We start from the raw sequence: 23,265 nt of genomic DNA on the forward strand, positions 1-23,265 counted from the left end.
GATACTAACTGCATAATACCTATAGAATACCACCTTCTAAGTAAAGAAACTTAGAGGAAAGAAAATGCACACTTCATATTCTGTGCATGTGCAAAGTCGTACTCTCAAGTATACATATAATAAATAATTATAGCTAAACAATTACTTTTGCCTTATAAATATATGTTCTATGTATACTAACAATATTTAAACAAATTAGCAGTAAAGTTTTTATCACAGACTACAGACAACATAGCTAATACCTAGAAAATGTTGCAAACACTTACTTTATTTAGGCATATGTAGATTTACCATGAAAATATAAATCTTAAATGTCAGGACCCCTCAATTACATGAGCCCTTCCTAAGGGTCCAAGAAAACCCTTGTCAGTATGGTTACATGATTATATATGTTTATAATTATAAGATTTCAAAAGTAAAAGAAAAAGGAAAAAGTTAGCTGAAATTATGTGAAATTATACAAGATTATTCTCCCTTTATACTTTGAATTTTTTGCTATCACCATTTCCCTCCTGAAGACTGACATTGGAGTGAGTGGTCATGCACATCTTTGGAATATTACTAAAAGATGTTGAATTGGGACATGTTCCTTTGGATTTAGTAGAACATTTTTCTGTATACACTTCCACATACAGATAAGTTATTTGTATTTTCCTGCCATTCACTTTCATTCATAATGTTGTAGTCTGAATTTTGTATTGTGTAAGTTTCAGTACAGAGTACTTAGAGTTTCCAACACTTTTTTCCTAATCCACTTAAAACAAATCAGTTTCCCTGATAAGCTATAGTTGCTAATCATTAAGGCAGAGAAGCCTGATATTTCCTCTCCTCCTCTTACCTGAAAGTGATGATAGAATCCTTTGAACCCCTGAAGAAAGTTTGTCTCTTTTCCAGTCACACAGCTTGAACAATTATAGTAGGCAACTGAAGCTGAGTGTGGTATGAAATTGATTAAACTGTTTTCCTTCCAGGTAGACCATCTATATGATAATTGACATTAACATGTACCATTATAAACATGAAATTTATATGTGGAAGACAACTTTAATCCATACCTTAGGGGAACTCAGCGTTTGAAAAAGTTTTAGAATCCATAATGAAAACATGGTTATAGAAACATTTGAAATATTACTCTTGAAATCTGTACCAGAGTTTTTGGGGAATGATTTGGTTTTGTTTTTAGTTGGTGTACAGGTGTTAGAATTAATTTTCTTTAGCAAAATGAGTGGCATCCAATAGCTATGTTTACTGGGCAACACTGTATAGGTGCCATCAACTTTGAATCACCTGATGGCCAGGATCATCAGAGCAGCACTTAAATTTTGTTTCGTCCCTACTTGGTTCAATGCACTTCATTTTGTGGAGAACTGTTACCTAACCCGTGTTGCCTGATCCTGCCCCAGATCAAGCGCCAATCTGGAAGTACACCTCCCTGAGTGTCTGTGGAAAGAGACTGGGTAGATTTAGAAAATTAGTTTATAAATGTGTGTATGCTGCTGATGAAGTGTTTGGATGTTTGTGGCAGGATCCCCAGTAGTGAAGTTGTTGCAGGGAGGTGCAAATCCTTCATTTACCTTTAACTATCTGATATTTAGTAAACAACAGCAATAACAAAACTTTCCTTGGTTCGGTTTACACATGACCCATCATCTACCTGACAATTATTTGAAAGATAGTCTGGAAGGTGTTGGAACAGAGTTGGGGGAAGAAAGGGAGTAGAGAAGAGGGGGAGGGAAAAAGAGAAGTGTACTTTGTCTGGAAATTTACAAAGGAGTGGAGATGAAGGAGGAAATCATATTGCATTCCTGCCTTCTCATTGCAATTTCAGTTCCCAACAACCCTAGTGAGTCAAAGCCGCAGTTTCTCTTTTACATCCTTTCTATATGGTTTCTGATGGTGGGAATGCTTTTATGTTAATTTTGTATTTCTAGGGCCTAATTTTTGGCACATAATGAGTATTCAGTAAATGTCTGGTACATTAAATAGTGAATGAATGAATCTTGTTTCCCCAGTTTTCAAAAAATTAAAATAACAGGGCGCCTGGGTGGCTCAGTCGGTTAAGCAACCTATTCTTGATTTTGGCTCAAGTCATGATCTCATTGTTATGTGAGTTAAGGCCCCATCGGGCTCTGCACTGACAGCACGGAGCCTCCTTGGGATTTTCTCTCTCTTTCTGCCTCTCCCCTGCTCAAGCTGTCTCTGTCTCTCTCAATAACAAATGATTAAACTTAAAAAGAAGTAGAATAACATACCTCATTTCTCCATTTATTTTCTATGCAGCTCACTATTTTAGCAAAAAACAATAAGTGGTATGATCATTATCTTATTTAATATATGTAGACAACCATGCTTAACCTCTGTGCTTCAGTTTTTTTTTTTTTTTTTTTCATCTTCAAAACAGAACCAACAGTAGCACTTAGCTTACAGGTGTGCTATGAATGATTCAGTGCACGTGAATTGCAACAAGCTATGCTTGCCACATAGTACACACTCAATAAATCTTTGCAATTATTATAATCCCATTTTGTCAATATGGGATATTGCTCAAAATGGTAATGGTAATTTTTGCTCAAATGTAATGGTAAAGATATAGCTGTTAAAGCTGATATATTTTATGTTGCTTTTAATCCTTTAATCTTTTTAAATGCACCGCCAGATTTCCCGGCATGTAAAACTGTGCCACAAACACAAAAAATATTTAAACCTAATTCAGAAGATCAGAATGACACAATTAATATTATTGATTTAATATTGAGTATATTAATATATATATAATATTATATATGTATTATATGTAATATATATATTATATTATGTATAATATATATATATAATATATACTCAAATTTATAATGTATAAACTGAGGATGTTCTTTATTCTCCAGTGTCTGTGGAACATTTACAAAATCGTATTATTTTTTAGACCACAAAGAAATTCTCAACAAATTTTGGGAGTAGAAAATGCAGAGGTCCCACTTTATGACCACCAAACTATAAAACTAGAAATTAACATTTTAAATTTTAAAACTTAAAGAATAAAAAACATTTCCCTAAATCCTAGGTTAAAAAGGAAACAAAAAGTGTGATTACAGTCTATTTAGAAAATAATTACTGTACAAACATTACATTTTATTTTATAGTGTTCAGCTGATACTGTACTTGGTGGAAAATGTGGTGTGCCTTAAGTTTTCCCACAGTTTTGCAAGTAAAAGGAAAAATAATAAACTGTGTAGTTGACTCAAGAAATTAGAAATATAATGTCAAAGAAAAGAAAATAGCAAAAAAGTAGGAATTAAGAGTCTGAATAGCGGAAGCTAAGTAATTAGGAACCAGGGACACCTAAGTATTTACTAATGAAGATACTTAATGTTTTCTTTGAAAAGAGTAACAGCATCCACATATATCTTTTAGGTGTAATTGAGACAAAAAGAAATTGTAAAGAAATAATATTGAAAAAAAAGGAAGGTATTTAAAAGAAAAACAATGGAAAAAAGATAAACAGATTTTTGCAAAAATTTTAAAACATGCTATAATAAACATCAGGCCTGTATGTTAGCATGTTTAAAAATCTAGAAAAAAAGTGATTTGATTTCGTTTGAAATATAAATGAATAAAATTAGCTTGTGAAGTAGAACACCTGAGGATTCATAATACAGAAGACCTTGAAAATTCTACCAAAGAACTACTTCCAAAACAATGTCAGTTTTCTTTCAAAAGTTAAAGAAGCAGCTAACTTCTATTATATTTTGAATGTTTGAAAGCTTCTAGAAAATAGGATTTTTTTTTCAAATTCATGTTTTAAGCCAGCAATACTCAACAAAGTTAGCATATAATACTAGACAGTGAAAATCATAGCTAATATCACTTAAAAATAAATGTGAAAAAACTAAAAATAAAATAGAAAAAACTAATTTAGAACTATGCTAAAACATAATATATCACTACAAGTGGGGTTTAATTTCTAAGATATGAAAGTTTCATATTAGGAAATCTATTAATTTGCTATGTCAAAAAAATCTATAGATAAAAACAGGATAATTATCTCTAAAGATATTTTTTAATTATTTGAAAATTAACCATTTCAAGAAATATTTTAATGAGTTTTTAAATATCTATTAGACCCCTATCAACAACAATTGTAATAATAAAAACTATAGGACATAATGTCAATTTTAGAAAAAACACAAATATACAAACTGTGTTGTCACTTGATATTGTTCTGTGTGTTCTGGAGAGCACAATAATTAAGAAGATAGACTGGGGCTCCTGGGTGGCTCAGGTGGTTAAGTATCCAAATCTTGTTTTGGCTCAGGTCATGATCTCATGGATAATGTATTCAAGCCCCAAGTCAGGGTCAGCGTGGAGCCTGCTTGGGATTCTCTCTCTCTCTCTCTCTCTCTCTCTCTCTCTCTCTCTCTCTCTCTTTCTCTTTCTCTCTCTTTCTCTCTCTCTCTCTCTCTCCCTCTCCCTCTCTTCCCCCTCCCTTTTTACCCCTCCCCTGCTCTCTCTCACTCTCTCTCAAAATAAAAAAGAAAGAAAATAATCAGACAATGTATAGCAATAGAAGAAATGGAATCAAAGTAATCATTTATTGTAATTGATATCCTAAATTTCATTATTATAATTGATATTCTAAGTTTCTAAATACCTAATTTTAGAAGTATTATTTCAATAGCTCTTGGAATTAGTAAATATTAAAGGTCAGTAGAAGTCTGATTAAAATATAATCTGATTAAAATTATAAAAAATAATCCTTATTATTGACCAGAATAGTTATGGTATAAAGTGCTGTGTACAATATCAACACTCTAGGGGCGCCTGGGTGGCTCAGTTGGTTAGGCCACTGACTGCAGCTCAGGTCATGATCTCACAGTTGGTGAGTTCGAGCCCTGCGTCGGGCTCTGTGCTGACAGCTCAGAACCTGGAGCTTACTTCAGATTCTGTGTCTCCCCCTCTCTCTACCCCTCCCCTGCTCACGCTCTGTGTCTCTCTGTCTCTCAATAATAAATAAAAACATTAAAAAAAATTAAGAAAAAATATCAACACTCTACTAAAAAATACTGAAGTAATTAGAAATGAAATTCAGCAGGTATTTGTGATATTATAAAGAGATGTTAATTAGCTTGACTGCAGTTATCATTTCACTATGTAAAGGTGTATCAAAACATTTTGTATACTTTAAATATATAATTTTTATTAAAAATAAAAATTAAAAAAGGCATTTCAACATATGCCTAAGATACATAAAAGATAACTCATTCAGGAGACATTCTGTGTTACTTGATAGTGCAAACTATGTAAATTATCTCCCTATTAAACAGTAAGTAAACCTCAGTTCCAATTAAAATCCAATTTTGGTGAGTTGAAGGGATATTCATTAACACTGTAAATTTCCTATAGAAAAATAAATTTATAAAATAGCCATAGACATTTTGAAAGGAAAAAAATGCTGGCTCTAAGTATTCAATGAATAAAGTAAAGTGACAATATCAGATTAACAGATTTATAAGTAGACAAGTTTTATGAACTTCATGGGGCATAGTCAACATCCATCTGGTTCAAATGTATATATTTAAGAGTATAGGTGCTAAAGAAAAATGTGCTGAATGAATGAGTGAGCAAAAGTGGGATTTGCGATGACCACAGCCCTGGTCACCTTCATTGCAAAGATGTGAGAGACTCAGAACCAGAGAACCCAGCTAAATGGTGCCTGAATTCCTCACCTACAGACACTGTGAGATAATAATTGTTGCCTCTTTAATTTGCCTAGTTTCAGTGTGGATAAATAATACTCAGGGAAACATGCAAGCAAATAACTAGTAGAAGAAAATATATGTGCACATTGGTCTTATCTTTCCCCATGGGAGGATTTTCTAAACATAATGTTAAAAGAAAGTATGAAGACTGTAGATTTGACTACAAAAACATTTCCAGTATGAAGTTTATAAAAAAAAAAAAAAAGCAAATATGGAGAAACAACTTGGGAAATTATGTGTAATATTTACAAAATGAAGACTGTCAGTGTTTTTATTTTATAAGGATCTTTTCAATTAATAACAAATAATTGAACACCACAGTTAAAAAATGGGCAAGAGACATGAAAAGTGCTTTCTACAGAAGAAGAAAAATTTAAAAACTTAATTACAATATGGATTAACCTCACTAGTAATTAGGGAATGTAAATTTTAAAATATCAGCAAGGACAACAGAAAAACACATAACTGTCTATCACTTCTTTTCTTGTTACTGACTTTTCTCTACTTGCTCTGGCACTGAAATCTCCCTTGATTCATATACAATGTACAGTGTTGTTAGGGTTATGAAAATTTTCATAAGTTCTCTTTTCTCTTGATTTTATGGTGGGCTCATACTTGATTATATGGTGTGCCTTTGCATTTGTACTCAGTATTTACATCTCTTTCATTCTCATAGCTTCTACTTTAAATGCACAAACATTGTCTTTTAATCTGTTTTTAATCTTGACGACAATCATAATCATAATACACTGGGGTGCTAACATATGCAAATCATACCAGCATATAAATATATAAATTTGAAGCAAGAAAAATCTCATGCTCTGCTGGTGGGAGTGGAGACTGATAAAAGCACTTTTTAGAACAATTAGTAATATCTAAAAACTTTTACGTTTGTGACAGATAGATGTTTCCAAGAATGTATGCTGCAGCACTCATTTTTTTTAATGCTTATTTAAGTTTGAGAGAGAGAGAGACAGAGCAGGAGTGGGGGAGGGGCAGAGAGAGGGAGCTACAGAATCTCAAGCAGGTTCCAGCCTCTGAGCTGCCATTACAGAGCCTGATGCAGGGCTCAAATTCACAAACTGTGACACCATGACCTGAGCCAAAGTTGGCCGCTTGATAAACTGAATCTCCCAGGCGCCCCAGCAGCACTCTTAAATATCAAAAACAAAAATATACATACTATGTCTCCTTCAAGAGAATTAAAAAAACAAGTTGTAGTATATCCATTTAGTAGAATATTATACAGAGGATAATATAATTAAGAGAGAACTATAATAGCACCATAGGTAAATGTCCAAGATATATTTTTAAGCCATAAGAAAAAAAAATGCATGTTTACAAGGGGTATAGTATAATATAGTTTATATAAAACTTTAAAGTATGCATAATACCATCATGTTATGGATACATAAATATATATCTAATAATTTTAAAGAGTATACGAACTCAGTTTTTATTCTCTTGGGAATGGATATAAGTGAAAATTATATTGTTGGATATTCATAATTATAATGTTCTATTCCCTTCATAAAGAATCTGCTGAAATAGGATTTTTCCTTTTAATTAAGGTGAGTGACAATGAGTGCACAAGGCTTCCTTTTTTCATCCTATGTTCTTGTCTCTTATATTTTTTATAATATATTTGGAAAAAATATCTGTTGAGAATAGATTCTAAAAGCAGAAAGCGAATGGATAACATAGTAGTCCAGGTACAATACAATAATGACTTGGCCGTTGGCAGTAGTCACCAAGTAAAAAGTGTTTTGATAGAAAATATTTCTTTTTTCTTAATTTTTTTAAATTTACATCCAAGTTAGCATATAGAGCAACAATGATTCCAGGAGTAGATTCCTTAATGCCTCTTGCCCATTTATCCCTTCCTCCTCCTACACCCCTTCCAGTAACCCTCTGTTTCTTCTCCATATTTAGGAGTCTCTCATGTTTTGTCCCCCTCTCTGTTTTTATATTATTTTTATTTCCCTTCCCTTATGTTCATGTTTTGTCTCTCAAAGTCCTCATAAGAGTGAAGTCATATGATAGTTGTCTTTCTCTAATTTCGCTTAGGATAATACCTTCTAGTTCTATCCATGTAGTTGCAAATGGCAAGATTTCATTCGTCTTGATTGCCAAGTAATACTCCATTGTATTTATATAATACATCTTCTTTATCTATTCATCCATTGATGGACATTTGGGCTCTTTCCATACTTTGGTTATTGTTGATAGTGTTGCTATAACATTGGGGTACATGTGTCCATTTGAAACATACCTGTATACGCATACCTGTATCCCTTGGCTAAATACCTAGTAGTGCAATTGCTGGGTCGTAGGGTAGTTCTATTTTTAATTTTTTGAGCAACTTTCATACTGTTTTCCAGAGTAGCTGCACCAGTTTCCATGCCCACCAGCAGTGCAAAAGAGATCCTCTTTCTCCACATCCTCGCCAACATCTGTTGTTGCCTGAGTTAATGTTAGCCATTCTCACAGGTATAAGGTGGTATCTCATGGTGGTTTTGATTTGTATTTCCCTGATAATGAGTGATGTTGAGCATTTTTTCATGTGTCCGGTGGCCATCTGGATGTCTTCTTTGGAGAAGTGTCTATTCATGCCTTTTGCCCATTTCTTCACTGGATTATTTGTTTCTTGGGTGTTGAGTTGGATAAGTTCTTTATAGAGTTTGGATACTAACCCTGTATCTGATATGTCGACTGCAAATATTTTCTCCCATTCTGTCTGTTGCCTTTTAATTTTGCTGATTATTTCTTTTGCCATGCAGAAGCTTTTTATTTTGATGAAGTCCCAATAGTTCATTTTTTGCTTTTGTTTCCCTTGCCTCTGGAGCAGTGTTGAATAAGAAGTTGCTGCAGCCAAGGTCAGAGAGGTTTTTGCTTGCTTTCTCCTCGAAGATTTTCATGGCTTCCTGTCTTACATTTAGATCTTTCATCCATTTTGAGTTTATTTTTGTGTCTGGTGTAAGAAAGTTGTCCAGGTTCATTTTTCTGCATGTCGCTGTCTAGTTTTCTCAGCACCACTTGCTAAGAGACTGTCTTTATTCCATTGGATATTCTTTCCTGCTTTGTCAAAGATTAGTTGGCCATACATTTGTGAGTCCTTTTCTAGGTTGTCTACTCTGTCACATTGATCTGTTTTTGTGCCAGTATCATACTGTCATGATGATTACTGCTTTGTAATACAGCTTGAAGTCCAGGATTGTGATGCCTCCAGCTTTGGTTTTCCTTTTCAAGATTGCTTTGGCTATTTGGAGTCTTTTCTGGTTCCATACAAGTTTTCGGATTATGCTAGCTCTGTGAAGAATACGTAGATTGTTTTGGGTAGTATCAACACATTAACAATATTTGTTTTTCCTATCCAGGAGCATGAAATATTTTTCCATTTTTTTTGTGTGTCTTCTTCAATTTCTTTCATAAGCTTTCTATACTTTTCAGTGTATATATTTTTCACCTCTATGGTTAGATTTATACCTAGGTATTTTATGGTTTTTGGTGTAATTGTAAATGGGACTGATTTCTTTGATTTCTCTTTCTGTTGCTTTGTTATTGGTGTATAAGAATGCAACTGATTTCTGTGCATTGATTTTATATCTTGCAATCTTGCTGAATTCATGGATCAGTTCTAGCAGTTTTTTTGGTGAAATCATTAGGGTTTTCCATATAGAGCATCATGTCATCTACGAAGAGTGAAAGTTTGACCTCCTCCTGGCCGATTTGGATGCCTTTTATTTCTTTATGTTGTCTGATTGCAGAGGCTAAGACTACCAATACTATGTTGAATAACAGTGGCGAGAGTGGACATTCCTGTCTTGTTCCTGACCTTTGGGGAAAAGCTCTCAGTTTTTCCCCATTGAGGATATTAGCGTTGGGTCATTCATATATGGCTTTTATGATCTCAAGGTATGCTCCTTCTTTCCATACTTTCTTCAGGGTGTTTATCAAGAAAGGATGCTGTATTCTGTCAAATGCTCTCTGCATTTGTTGAGAGGATCGTGTAGTTCTTTTCCTTTCTTTTATTGATGTGTTGAATCACGTTAATTGCTTTGCAGATATTGAACCAGCCCTGCATCACAGATATAAATCCCACTTGGTCGTGGTGAATAATTTTTTTTAATGTATTGTTGGATCTAGTTGGCTAATAACTTGTGAGGGATTTTTGCATCCATGTTCATCAAGGAAATTGGTCTGTAGTTCTCCTTTTTCGTGGGGTCTTTGTCTGGTTTTGGAATCAAGGCAATGCTGGCTTCATAGAAAGAGTTTGGAAGTTTTCCTTCCATTTATATTTTTTGGAACAGCTTCAAAAGAATAGGTGATAACTCTTCTTTAAATGTTTGGTAGATCGCCGGGCTCTGTGCTCACAGCTCAGAGCCTGGAGCCTGTTTCAGATTCTGTGTTTCCCTCTCTCTCTGCCCCTCCCCTGTTCATGCTCTGTCTCTCTCTGTCTCAAAGATAAATAAACGTTAAAAAATTAAAAAAAAAAAAAAAAGGGCGCCTGGGTGACTTGGTCGGTTAAGCGTCCGACTTCGGCTCAGGTCATGATCTCACAGTCCGTGAGTTCAAGCCCTGCGTCGGGCTCTGTGCTGACAGCTCAGAGCCTGGAGCCTGTTTCAGATTCTGTGTTTCCCTCTCTCTCTGCCCCTCCCCTGTTCATGCTCTGTCTCTCTCTGTCTCAAAGATAAATAAAACCTTAAAAAAAATTTAAAAAAAAATGTTTGGTAGAATTCCCCTGGAAAGCCATTTGACCCTGGACTATTGTTTTGGGGGAGGTTTTTGATTACTAATTCAATTTCTTCCCTGGTTCTGGGTCTATTCAAATTTTCTATTTCTTCCTGTTTCAGTTTGGTAGTTTATAGGTTTCTAGTAATTTGTCCATTTCTTCCAGATGCGCATTTTATTGGCATATAAGTGATCATTATATTCTCTTATATTGTTTGTATTTCTGCTATGTTGGTTGTGGTCTTACCTCTTTCATTCTTGAGTTTATTTATTTGGGTCCTTTCCTTTTTTCTTTTTGATCAAAGTGGCTCGTGGTTTCTCAATTGTGTTAATTCTTTCAAAGAAGCAGCTTCTGGTTTCATTGATCTGTTCTACTGTTCTTTTGGTTTCGATAGCATTCATTTCTTTTCTAATCTTTATTATTTCCTGCCTTCTGCTGGTATTGGGTTTTATTTACTGTTCTTTTTCCAGCTATATATGGTGTAAGGTTAGGTTGTATATCTGAGACCTTTCTTTCTTCTTTAGGAAGGCCTGTATGCTATATACTTTCCTCTTATGACCACCTTGCTGCATCCCAGAGGTTTTGGACTATCACATTATCATTTTCATTGGCTTCCAAGTACTTTTTTATTCCCTCTTTAACTTCTTGGTTAGCCCATTCATTCTTTAGTAGGACGTTCCTTAGTCTCTAAGTATTTGGTATCTCTCCACATCTTTTTCTTGTGGTTGATTTTGAGTTTCATAACGTTGTGGTCTGATAATATGCATGGTATGATCTCGATCTTTTTGTACTTGTTGAGGGCTGATTTGTGTCCCAGTATGTGATCTATTCTGTAGAATGTTCCATGTGCACTGGAGAAGGATGTATATTCTGCTGCTTTAGGATGAAATGTTCTGAATATATCTGTTAAGTCCATCTGGTGTAGTGTGTCATTCAAAACCATTGTTTCCCTATTGATTTTCTGTTTAGATGATCTGCCCATGGCTGTAAGTGGGGTGTTGAAGTCCCCTACTATTATGATATTATTATCAATGAGTTTCTTTATGTTTGTGATTAATCGATTTATATGTTTGGGTGCTATCACAGCTGGAGCTTAAATGCTTACAATTGTTAAGTCTTCTTGGTGGATAGACCCCTTGGTTATGATATAATGCCCTTCTTCATTTCTTGTTATAGTCTTTATTTTAAAGTCTAGATTGTCTGATGTAAGTATGGCTACTCTGGCTTTCTTTGGTAGACCATTAGCATGATAGATGGTTCTCCATCAGTTTACCTTCAATCTGAAGGTGTCTTTAAGTCTAAAGTGGGTCTCTTGTAAACAGCATACAGATGGATTTTGTTTTCTCATTCATTCTGTTACCCTGTGTCTTTTGATTGGAGGATTTAGTCCATTGACATTTAGATGAGTACTGAAAGATATGAATTTATTGCTATTATGTTGTTTGTAGAGTTGGAGTTTCTGGTGATAATCTCTGGTCCTTTCTAGTCCTTGATGCTTTTGGTTCTTTTTTTTTTTTCCCAACTTTTCTCCCCTCTGAGAGTCCCCCTTAAAATTTCTTGCAGGGCTTGTTTAGTGGTCACAAACTCCTTTAATTTTTTTTTCTGGGAAAGTTTTTATTTCCCCTTTTGTTTTGAATGACAGCCTTGCTGGATAAATAATTCTTGTCTACATATTTTTCCATTTCAGCACATTGACTATATCTTGCCACTTCTTTCTGGCCTGCCAAGTCTGTAGATAGGTCTGCTGCAAACCTGATCTGTCTTCCCTTGTTGGTTAAGGACTTTTTTTTGCTTTGCTGTTCTTATGATTCTTTCCCTGCCTGTGTATTTTGTGAATTTGACTATGATATGCCTTGTTGATGGTCTTTTTTTTGTTGACTCTAGTGGGGTCCTCTGTGCTTCCTGGATTTTGATATCTTTGTCTTTCCACAGGTTAGGAATCTTTTCTGGTATGTTTTGCTCACATAACCCTTCTATACTTTTTTCTCTCTTTTCATCTTATGGGACCCCATATGATTCTGACATTGTTCCTTTTTAATGAGTCAGTGATTTCCCTCATCCATGCTTTTTTGCCTTAGTCTCCCTCTCTTTTTCTGCTTCATTATTGTCCATAAGTTTGTCATCTATATTGCTGATCCCTGCTCTACCTCATCCATTCTTGCTGCCTCAGCATCCATTTGATATTGCAGCTCAGTTATAGCATTTCCTATTTCATTCTGACTACCTTTACTTCTTTTATTTCCACAGAAAGGGATTCTAATCTATTTTCAACCCCAGCTAGTGTTCTTATTATCATGTTTCTAAATTCTGGTTCAGACATCTTTCCTGTATCTGTGTTGATTACGTTCTTGGCGTTTATTTCTTCCTGCTCTTTCTTTTGTGGTGAATTACTTCATTTTGTCATTTTGAAGGAAGAAAAGGGATGAATAAGTTAAAAAAATTAAAATTAAAAAATTTAGAGACAACCCCCCCCACACACAAATCAAATAAATGATACTACATCCTAGGTGTGTTTTGGTCTGGGTGTTAAAAGGAGATTGATATATTAGAGGAAAAAAAAGGGGGGAAAGGAAGAAAAAAAAGAAAACATTTGAAAATTTGAAAAATGAATATAATGACATAGAATAAAATGAAATGATGGAAATAAAATAGAATTTGAAAAATTTACAAAAACATAAACAATATGGTAGAAAAAACTTAAAAATATTTTTAATAAAAATTGAAAATAATTTTTTTCTTTCTGTATTGAAGAAAAAGAAAAGAAAAAAATTGAATATATGGATGAGCAAACAGACTGAAATATGATTAAAATTACATCATTTTCCCCTAGAAGTCAAATTATGATGCATTTTATAGTCCATAAATTAAGGAGGTGGAGAGACTTGTGGTGTTCCTAAAGAGGGAGATTGACCCAGTTGGGTGGGGTTTAGTGTAATGGCTCCATTCTCCACTAGATGGCGCTGCTTATCTTACTGGGGAGGATTGTTGTGGTGCTTGTAGGTGTGTACATGTATGCGTGGGAGGAGTGAAAATGGAGTCACCCAGCTACCTAGTACTCTGTTCTCTGAGCACCCATACTTCTTCTCTGGCCTCCGTCCATTCCCTGCTTTTACACTGTCCATGAACAAGCTGTCAGGTTGCCAGGCTACACCTCCCTACTGAGTTATATCTCAGATGCAGCTCTGTTTCCCAACCCCTCACTTCTGAGGGATTGTGGTTTTGACCCACTCAGACCTTCTGGGGGAGGTTCTCACTGAGTAATGGAGTAAACGGTGCTGGCCACACCCAGGAATGTTCGCTGGACTGTGCCACTGTTGATGCCAAGAGACTGCGACTGGGTGCCAGCCCACTCCAGAAAAATTTCACACGATCCTGTAGCAGCAGTGTTTCAGCGATTGTAGTAAGTGACAACACACATCTGGCACCAGGCTTCCCCTTTAAGGTCCTTGTTCCAACAGCAGCCAATGTGGTTGTTCTCTGGGTCTGTTAGGACCTTTGGCTGTGAGGTGGCTGCACAGCCTCTACCAAATATTCTCTCAGCAGGGGAACTGCCTCCCCAATGTGGCCTGAAGACCTCCAGACTTCACTCCCTGCTCCTGGGGATTCATCCTTACCACCAGAGACCACCATATATTGAGCTGTGGAGTTTCAGACTCTGTGCTCCCCCTGTTCATAGAGTCTTAATGGAATTTAAACCCTCTTCTTTTTCCTTTCTCCCTTTTTGTCAGTCCCTGCAGCTGTTTCCACTTTTCCACTTTCTCTCCAGCTGCTTTTGAAGCAGTGGGGGTGGGGATGCTTTTCCCATACTCTCCCTCCATCTCCATCCTCTCTCTGCAAAAACAGCTCCCTGACCTCCACGGCTTCTCTCACCCCCAGTTCACTTCTCTGCCCCATGTATCTGCTGAGTTCTGGTTGTGCAGATTGTTGTGTTAATCCTCAAATCAGTTTTCTAGGTATGCAAGATGGTTTAGCATTGATCTGGCTATATTTCATAGATGCGAGATGCAAAAAAAAAAAAACTTTGAGAATATTTCTTAATGTTATGGTTAACAGAATTGTCTGATAAGAATGGATAAATGAAAAACATTTCCTATGTTTTTGGCTTGGCAATACATTTTAGTGGGGGAATTTTCAGGAAGACCTCGATTTAAGTAGGAGTTCAACTAAGAGTTAATATTTTGCTATTTCACTTTAAGGTATCTATCAGGTCTCAAATATTTCAAGTAGGCAGTTGGTCAAGTGAGTGGTCACGTCTGGAAATATAAATTGGGAAATACAATGATATTCAAAGCCATGAGGCTCAATGATAACCCTTCAGGGGAGAATGGGGATGGAGAAAAGAGAAAACTTAAGGACTGTTTCCTGGGGCTTTTCAAAATTACAATGTCTGAAGGAGGTCTGCAAGGAAGAGTAACTAGCTGTTTGCCTGAGAAAGAATGAACACCAAGAAAAAAGCTAGGAGAGAGCGAGGACTAAAGATTAAAATGAGAGAAGTCTGCGTGAAGTAAAACAAATGATGCAAATGCTATAGGTAGTTGATTAATATGAGACCCATGGATTAAATTCTAGTGACAAAAAGGCAAAATGGATGAGAATTATTTTTAAGTTGCAAGTTCTTATAGCATATTTATATTTTAATGGGAATTCCTTAGTAGAGAAGAATATATAGATGCTGAAGATTAGGGGTGGCATATTTGTATTGGAGCAAAATCCTTGAATGAAGATGTGAATGGATCAAGTACACAAGTGGCGGATCTATCCTTGGCATAGATGCCCATCATAGCAGAAGGAAGATGTAAGTTCAGATGCGGAGAGTTATTAGATTTGGGCATGAAAAGATGATTGGGTTCTCATCCAATTACTTCTTTTTTCTTGGGGAAATAGGAAGCAAGATTATCAATTAATTGTGGGAAAGGAGAAAGGGGCAGTGGAGGTTTGCAAAGAGAAGAACTGAGGTAGTGATCTCAGAAAGTGGGATAGTGAATTGGGCAGGGAAAGTCACCTCTGGACCACACTATCTAATAAAGAGTGGTGGAGTCAATGGATTGGAGGGAAGTGAAGCAAAGAATTCGACCAAGAGTTTGGGAAGTGAGAGTGGTGGTGGCAGGCACAACAGAGGTGGCTGAGCGAGATGGATTAGATGTACAGAGGTGCAGGAGATTAAAAGTCTGAGTGGGAAGGGTGACTAGAAAGCCTTGGAGTTCTGCTCAACACCGAGGAAAGAAATATGTACCTCATATGAGGATTCGTACTAATCGTCACTTGATGGAAGGTGGCTATCAAATTGAATTATGAATTGCCTATTTTGAGTGAGCTCCTTGGCAGAGAGTTCCATACAGGGGTGAGCACATGGGAGAGGACCAGTACACATGGAACTTGAGGACTCTCTGAAATCCTGCTGTGGGGTTAGGGTTCTGTATTCAAACTGATGTAGATACAGCTCTTGATCTCTCAACACTTGTAGTCTAAATCATAGTTCAGATCACAATGTTTATTTAACTTAGAAATAAACATTTAAAAAATATTAACTCTGACAAGTATCATTTACTATGCATTAATTTGCACCAAGCTAGGGGAGGGTGATTTTCACCCCTGCTGTGCTGCTGCCTCCTTAGCTCTTCTATTTATTTTCGTAATGGTCTGCTCCAAACAGCCATTTTCTCTTGTAGACTCATCATCCATTGAGGTAATTTACTCGTGTATGATTTAAAATGGATATTAGTTTAGGAAAAATATAATTTATTTTGTATTACCTAACAGTAGTCCTGTATCCCATCTCTCCAACTAGAAGTTTATACAAGTGGATTATTCTAGTTCAAAGTAGAAAAATGTCCAGAAACATAAGCACCTACTGTGCACTTTATAATCACAATAATATAAGAAATGGACAGCAAAATCATCTCTGCTTATTTGTCACTGATTCAGTCTGGAAATGGACCACTCTATTTTTCCCTGCCCCCTAATAGAAATACAATATTTCAGTTCTGCTCTATATTTTTATATGCATCTTGGCATTCAATGCTTGGGGCAGAGTAGTCATTATTATTATTATTATTATCATTATTATTTGAAGTAATCTGTAAACCTTATGTGGGGCTCAAACTCACAATCTCAGAATCAAGAGTCATATGTTCCAGTGACTGAGCCAGCCAGGTGCCCCTAGTTCCTTATTATTAAACAGTGAAGTCATTTTTCCCCTTTTAGCTTAGGTACTAGGAAACTCAAGCTAATTCACATTTCAACATGCAATAGCTTATCATAAGCTACCCCTTTGTTTTTGTGTGTAACCATTTTTAACCAGCCTCAGTTCTTACTCTTATTTGTTTAACCTTATTTCAATGGGTCACTTGTATTGATCCTATGTATTATAAGCTTCCTGCGGTCCTCTGGGATGTAGTCAGGGACAAATATTAGCATTTATATTAATTTTAACATTATTTAGAGTTTTTTACTATACTAGCTATACTTCATCTGCCTTATCTGGACCTTTCTTTTCTTTCAACATTCTCCCCACTTCCTTGTCCTCTATTTAATTAACATTCTTCCTTCAGATATCCCTTTAAGATCAGTTTTTGACCTGTTGACCAATTGATTCCCTGTGCTCTTATTTTCCTACCAGATCTGCTTAAATGCTCCTTTCTATGCTCCCAAAGTACCCCCCACTCACTGTCTCCATGAAGCTGTATTTTAATTATTTGTTTATATAATAGAACTCCTCATTATCCTATCAGTTCCATGAGAATAAGAACTTTGTACATTTTGCTTGTAGCTACATCCTCCAAAATTATATATGCTCAATTAACATGTCTTAAATGAATGTATATATACTACTTCCAACTCAGTCTGTTAGAAATATTTTAATTTAGGATCCTGAAATACATAGTTTTTATATTTTTTATCTGAATGTGAATCTTAGTAATTGCATATTCCATACAAAATAGTGTGGATGGTTGTGAAATTATTCATTGAACATTTTCTTTTTCTTTATTATGCAGATAATCTCCTAACTTTGTTATGTTTTAATTGCATGGATTTAAAGGCCAGCAATATATGGGAAATTTTATTGGTCAGATTACTATCCTGGATTTATTCAATTTTGTTTTACTTAACTGTGATATAAAGAGTTTCAATTAGCACACTGGCAGCAATAAAATCCTTTGTCAATACACTATAGCAATATTCTAAGCATGAATGCGCTTTAGTAGGGACACAAATCATTAGTAATGAAGTGGTCCTTTGACAGATTAGAAAAATCTAACTAAGCAGAATGACCGAACATGCATTTTGCTTATCAAGTTGAGATTGAATACAAGTTGCACCACCAGGCAGGCTACAGATTATAGAAATCAGTAATTGCCCCAAAACTTTCTGAATATAAAAGTTTGAATTCTGTGGTGACATTATTCTTCTTTCCCAGCTTCTGAATTAAAACATCAACATTTTCACTTTTAAAAAGTGACAAATTAACAAAATTTTAGAAAATTAAAATTGTATTTTTATTTTGATGCTTTTGTTTGTTAGATAAAATGAGAAAGCTAAAAACACAACTGATGAAGTGATTTACCCAAGGGGCTATAGCTTATAACTAACACAGATGTACCTAGTAAACAAATGTTCTGATTTATAGTGATTTATATCTACATAGAAGTCCCTGACTGGGTTATTGGCTCCAGAATGTATGTTTCAGACTACCAAGTGGATGTTTACAACATAATCCTCTTGCTTCTTGCTAGCTTCCTCCCTTCTTGCAGAAATACCTATATCCAGAACTCTTTTCCTCATATATGTATCAGTTGAGGCCATGTAAGCATCAAAAACACACCATACTATGCTGTGTTGAAACAGAATTCATCATTAAATAAAATCTTCATAATATGAGCACTGTTTTCTTGCAGAGAGACAAGAATTATTGCATGTTAAACTCATTGTAGAATATAAAATGCTCGTAATTAAATTTTCCTGAGTCAATAAAAACCTTGGATTACGTATTTCCTAGGAGACAGGGTTTTTGTTTCCCTATTGCATGCACAGAGGGATTTAAGCAAATGAAGAGACACAAAGACATTACAGAGTAGTAGAGGTTCTGACATAGAAGCTATAATGACCAGAAAATTCATTCAGTACTATTTTACTTTAAAACATGATAATGAGGGGAGCCTGGGTGGCTGAGTCAGTTGAGTGTCTGACTCTTGATTTCAGCTCAGTTCATGATCCCAGGGTCGTGGGATGGAGCCCTGTGTTTGTTGGACACCTCAGGAATCTCCCTCTCTCTTCCTCCATACCTCTCCCCTGCTTTCTCTCCCTCTCTCTCTTTCTCTCTCTCTCTCTCTCTCTAAAAAGAGAGGGGGGGCACCTGAGTGGCTCTCAGTGGGTTAGGCATCTGATAACTTTGGCTCAGGTCACGATCTCACAGTTGGCGAGTTCAAGCCCCCTGTCAGGCTCTGTACGGACAGCTCGGAGCCTGGAGCCTGCTTCAGATTCTGTGTCTTCATCTCTCTCTGCCCCTCCCCTGTGCTCGCTCTTTCTCTCTCTCTCTCAAAAACTAAAATATTAAAAATAAGATAAAACACATGATTTTGAAGTGCTTGAAAATAGTATAGTAAGTTGAGCATTGTGAAGTGTTACAAGCTTACTTGAAAAGTTAATTTATTTAGCAATTCTCATAATTTAAAAACGAAGGTGAAGTTTATTTTTTATATGTTTTAAGTTTTTTTAAATTTTTTTTTAAATTTACATCCAAGTTAGTTAGCATATAGTACAACAATGATTTTAGGAGTAGATTCCTTAATGCCCCTTACCATTTAGCCCTTCCCTCTCCCACAACCCCCCCAGTAACCCTCTGTTTCTTCTCCATATTTAGGAGTCTCTTAATGTTTTGTTCCCCTCCCTTATGTTCATCTGTTTTGTCTCTTAAAGGCCTCATATGAGTGAAGTCATATGATAGTTGTCTTTCTCTAATTTCGCTTAGCATAATACCCTCCAGTTCCATCCACGTAGGGGCAAATGGCAAGAGTTCATTCTTTTTGATTGCCGAGTAATACTCCATATATATGAGATATATATATATATATATATATATATATATATATATATATATCTCAGAACCTCTATTACTCTGTAATGTCTTTGTGTGTTTTCATATATATATATATATATATATATATATATATGTATATACACACACACATATGTGTGTGTATATACATATATATATATATTCTTATTTTCATATATACATACATACACACATACATTGTCTTTATCCATTCATCCATTGATGAATATTTGGGCTCTTTCCATACTTTGGCTATTGTTGATAGTCCTGCTATAAACATTGGGGTGCATGTGCCCCTTCAAAACACCATACCTGTATCCCTTGGATAAATACCTAGTAGTGCAATTGTTGGGTCGTAGGGTAGTTCTATTTTTAATTTTTTGAAAAACCTCTATCCTGTTTTCCAGAGAGGCTGAACCAGTTTGCATTCCCACCAGCTGTGCAAAAGAGAACCTCTTTCTCCACATCCTCACCAACATCTGTTGTTGCCTGAGTTAATGTTAGCCATTCTCACAGGTATAAGGTGGTATCTCATGGTGGTTTTGATTTGTATTTCCCTGATGATGAGTGATGTTGAGCATTTTTTCATGTGTCCGGTGGCCATCTGGATGTCTTCTTTGGAGAAGTGTCTATTCATGCCTTTTGCCCATTTCTTCACTGGATTATTTGTTTCTTGGGTGTTGAGTTGGATAAGTTCTTTATAGAGTTTGGATACTAACCCTTTATGTGATATGTCGATTACAAATATCTTCTCCCATTCTGTCTGTTGCCTTTTAATTTTGCTGATTGTTTCCTTCACTGTGCAGAAGCTTTTTATTTTGATGAGGTCCCAATAGTTCATTTTTTGCTTTTGTTTCCCTTGCCTCTGGAGCAGTGTTGAGTAAGAAGTTGCTGCAGCCAAGGTCAGAGAGGTTTTGCTTGCTTTCTCCTCGAGGATTTTGATGGTTTCCTGTCTTACATTGAGGCCTTTCATCCATTTTGAGTTTATTTTTGTGTCTGGTGTAAGAAAGTTGTCCAGGTTCATTTTTCTGCATGTCGCTGTCTAGTTTTCTCAGCACCACTTGCTAAGAGACTGTCTTTATTCCATTGGATATTCTTTCCTGCTTTGTCAAAGATTAGTTGGCCATACATTTGTGGGTCCATTTCTGGGTTCTCTATTCTGTTGCATTGATCTCAGTGTCTGTTTTTGTCTCAGATGATTTTGTCTTGATGATTATAGCTTTGTAGTACAGCTTGAAGTCCTGTAAAGCTGAACTTTAATAAAGCCCATATGCAAATCATTGTGAAATCTTTATTATTTTGAATTAATGAGATTTTACTATAGTAAGAATGTAAAGTGCTTGTCTTCCATTGTTGGAAGACACCTAGGTTAATTCTTTCTCAATTTTCAACTTACCTAAAGAAGCAAATTTATGCTATAATGTTTCTATCCTTGTAAACAGAAGATTTGTGCTAGGTATTTTCTCTCTGAACTCCAGAGGGATGAAATATAAATGAAGACTCACACATTTATGATTTGGTTATTCTCATTAATGGTGAATTGTTTAAAGGAGGCAGGGATAGAGCTATGGGGGATACTGAGTTAATATGGGATGGTTAATTTGATTTTGCAATATTTGTATCCTCGTCCTCAAAAAGTCTTTTTTTAAATTTTTTATAGTCAATTTAGTTTTATTTGACATTTGAGAATGTCTGTCTAACTTAAGGCAATTATAGATATACTTTCCTGCATCATGCAAAAGATAATACCAGATTGAGGTTGGAATACAATCTAAGCAGTAACATCATTAAAGTTCTAAATACAGGTAGTCAATCTGCTAAGTGTGAGATTTCCACTAAATCATTACATCAACTTCACCTCTATGTGGATGTGAAATGAGTATAATGATGCTATTAGAATTTTTAAGGATTAAATGAGATAATGCACGTAAAATAGTTAATACTTTGGCACACAGCACTGAACAAGCCTAGCTATTAACGTATTTTTTATCTGTTACTTTATATTTGAGAATACTGGATGAGATAATATTGCCCTTTGAAAATTAATTTGGGTACAAGAGTGTATCAAATACAGCCTCAAAATGTTAAGACTGTAGCTTTGAATGATGATAGATATTTTAATCTACTCTCATTGCCCCTGAGCCTCATTAAAGTCAACAAAGTGAGAATACAATGAAAAGAATCAAACAATATTCAAAGAGGAAAATATATATATAAATCTAAACCACTGATCATGAAGAATATCTACCCAACAGGGAACCTGAGATAAAATAAGAAACTGACACAGAGCTCCACAAAACTAGTAAGGATATAGATACAGCTAAAAGAAACATTCAGCCATGAACTGCTCTTATAATGAACTCTAATGACAGTGATAAGATTGAGAAGGATGGGTGGGACATTCCCTGACTGGGCAATGCCCCTGTGCCTCCCCACTCAATCCTGTAGTACAGCAGATGAGGTGGAGCTATAAGGGGGAGTATTGGGAGGTAGAATGTAATCACCAGCAGTACCTTTAGTTACTACCATATGAACTGAAGAGACACAGGAGAATGGAACAGGGGTAAGGAAGCACAGCATGGTGATACCGAGACTTAAAAAGTTTTGCTATCAGTATATGATGGCTTCTTGCTGAGGGAGTGTATAGGAATATAAAACTTCAGTGGAGCAGTATTGATACAATGGTATAAAAATATTCCCACAAAGACCTGGCTCACTCTCAACTATAGGACATAACTAGAAAGGAAGAGGCTCGGGGGCACCTGGGTGGCTCGGTTGGGCAACCAACCCTTGATTTTAGTTCAGGTCAGGATCTCAAGGTTTGTGAATTCGAGCCCCACGTGGGGCTCTGTACTGACAGTACAGAGCTTGCTTGGGATTCTCTCTCCCTCTCTCTCTCTGTCCCTCCCCTGCTTGCGTGCTCTCTCAAAATAAACATTAAAAAAAAGAAAGGAAGGAAGAGGCTCAGAGCCTAGGCATACATATGAATAGAAGATAAAACACAGGAAGCAAAAAGCAAATGAGTGTCTGATATAAAATGGGAAAGCAAATAGAATGTCTTAATACTTTCAAGTGAATATACGTGTTCTCAGTGATAAGGAACTTATATACATATACATATGTATACATATGTATATGTATATATATATATACACATATACATATGTGTATATATATATATATATATATATTTACACACTCTCACCCTTAAATGATAGTTTAGCTCTATATAGAATTATATACTTAAAATATTTTAATTTTTTAATTTCACACTTGGAAGATATTAATTTCTTTTCATCTGGTCTCTACAGATAAAAAGTCTATATCACAGATAAAAAGTCTACTGAAAGTCTAATTGCCAGTAATTAAAAAAATATATATGTCAAAGTCAAATTTGCAGCTTTTAAGTATTTCCCCTTTTGCTTTAATGTTCTGTGGTTTTATTACCTGGTATCTAGGTGAGTTTAGGTATGATATTCCAAATTACCTTCCTTTGGTTCCATTCTGTATTTCTGATTGAGAAATTGTTTTGCCCCCCCTTTTTTTTTTTTTCTATTTTCTCTTTCTAAAAATCTCATTATGTTGATGTTGTAACTTTTCTCTATCTCCTGTGTTTCCTGCCTTTTCTTTTATATTTTCTAATTTATTCCTTCTGGGCCATTTCTTTAGATCTTTCTTCCAGTTCACTAATTTTATTCTCAACAGTGACTTAGCATACTTCC

The sequence above is a fragment of the Panthera pardus genome, unplaced genomic scaffold (genome assembly GCF_024362965.1).
Source record: "Panthera pardus isolate Hobbes unplaced genomic scaffold, ASM2436296v1 HiC_scaffold_8, whole genome shotgun sequence".
Lineage (NCBI taxonomy): Eukaryota > Metazoa > Chordata > Mammalia > Carnivora > Felidae > Panthera > Panthera pardus.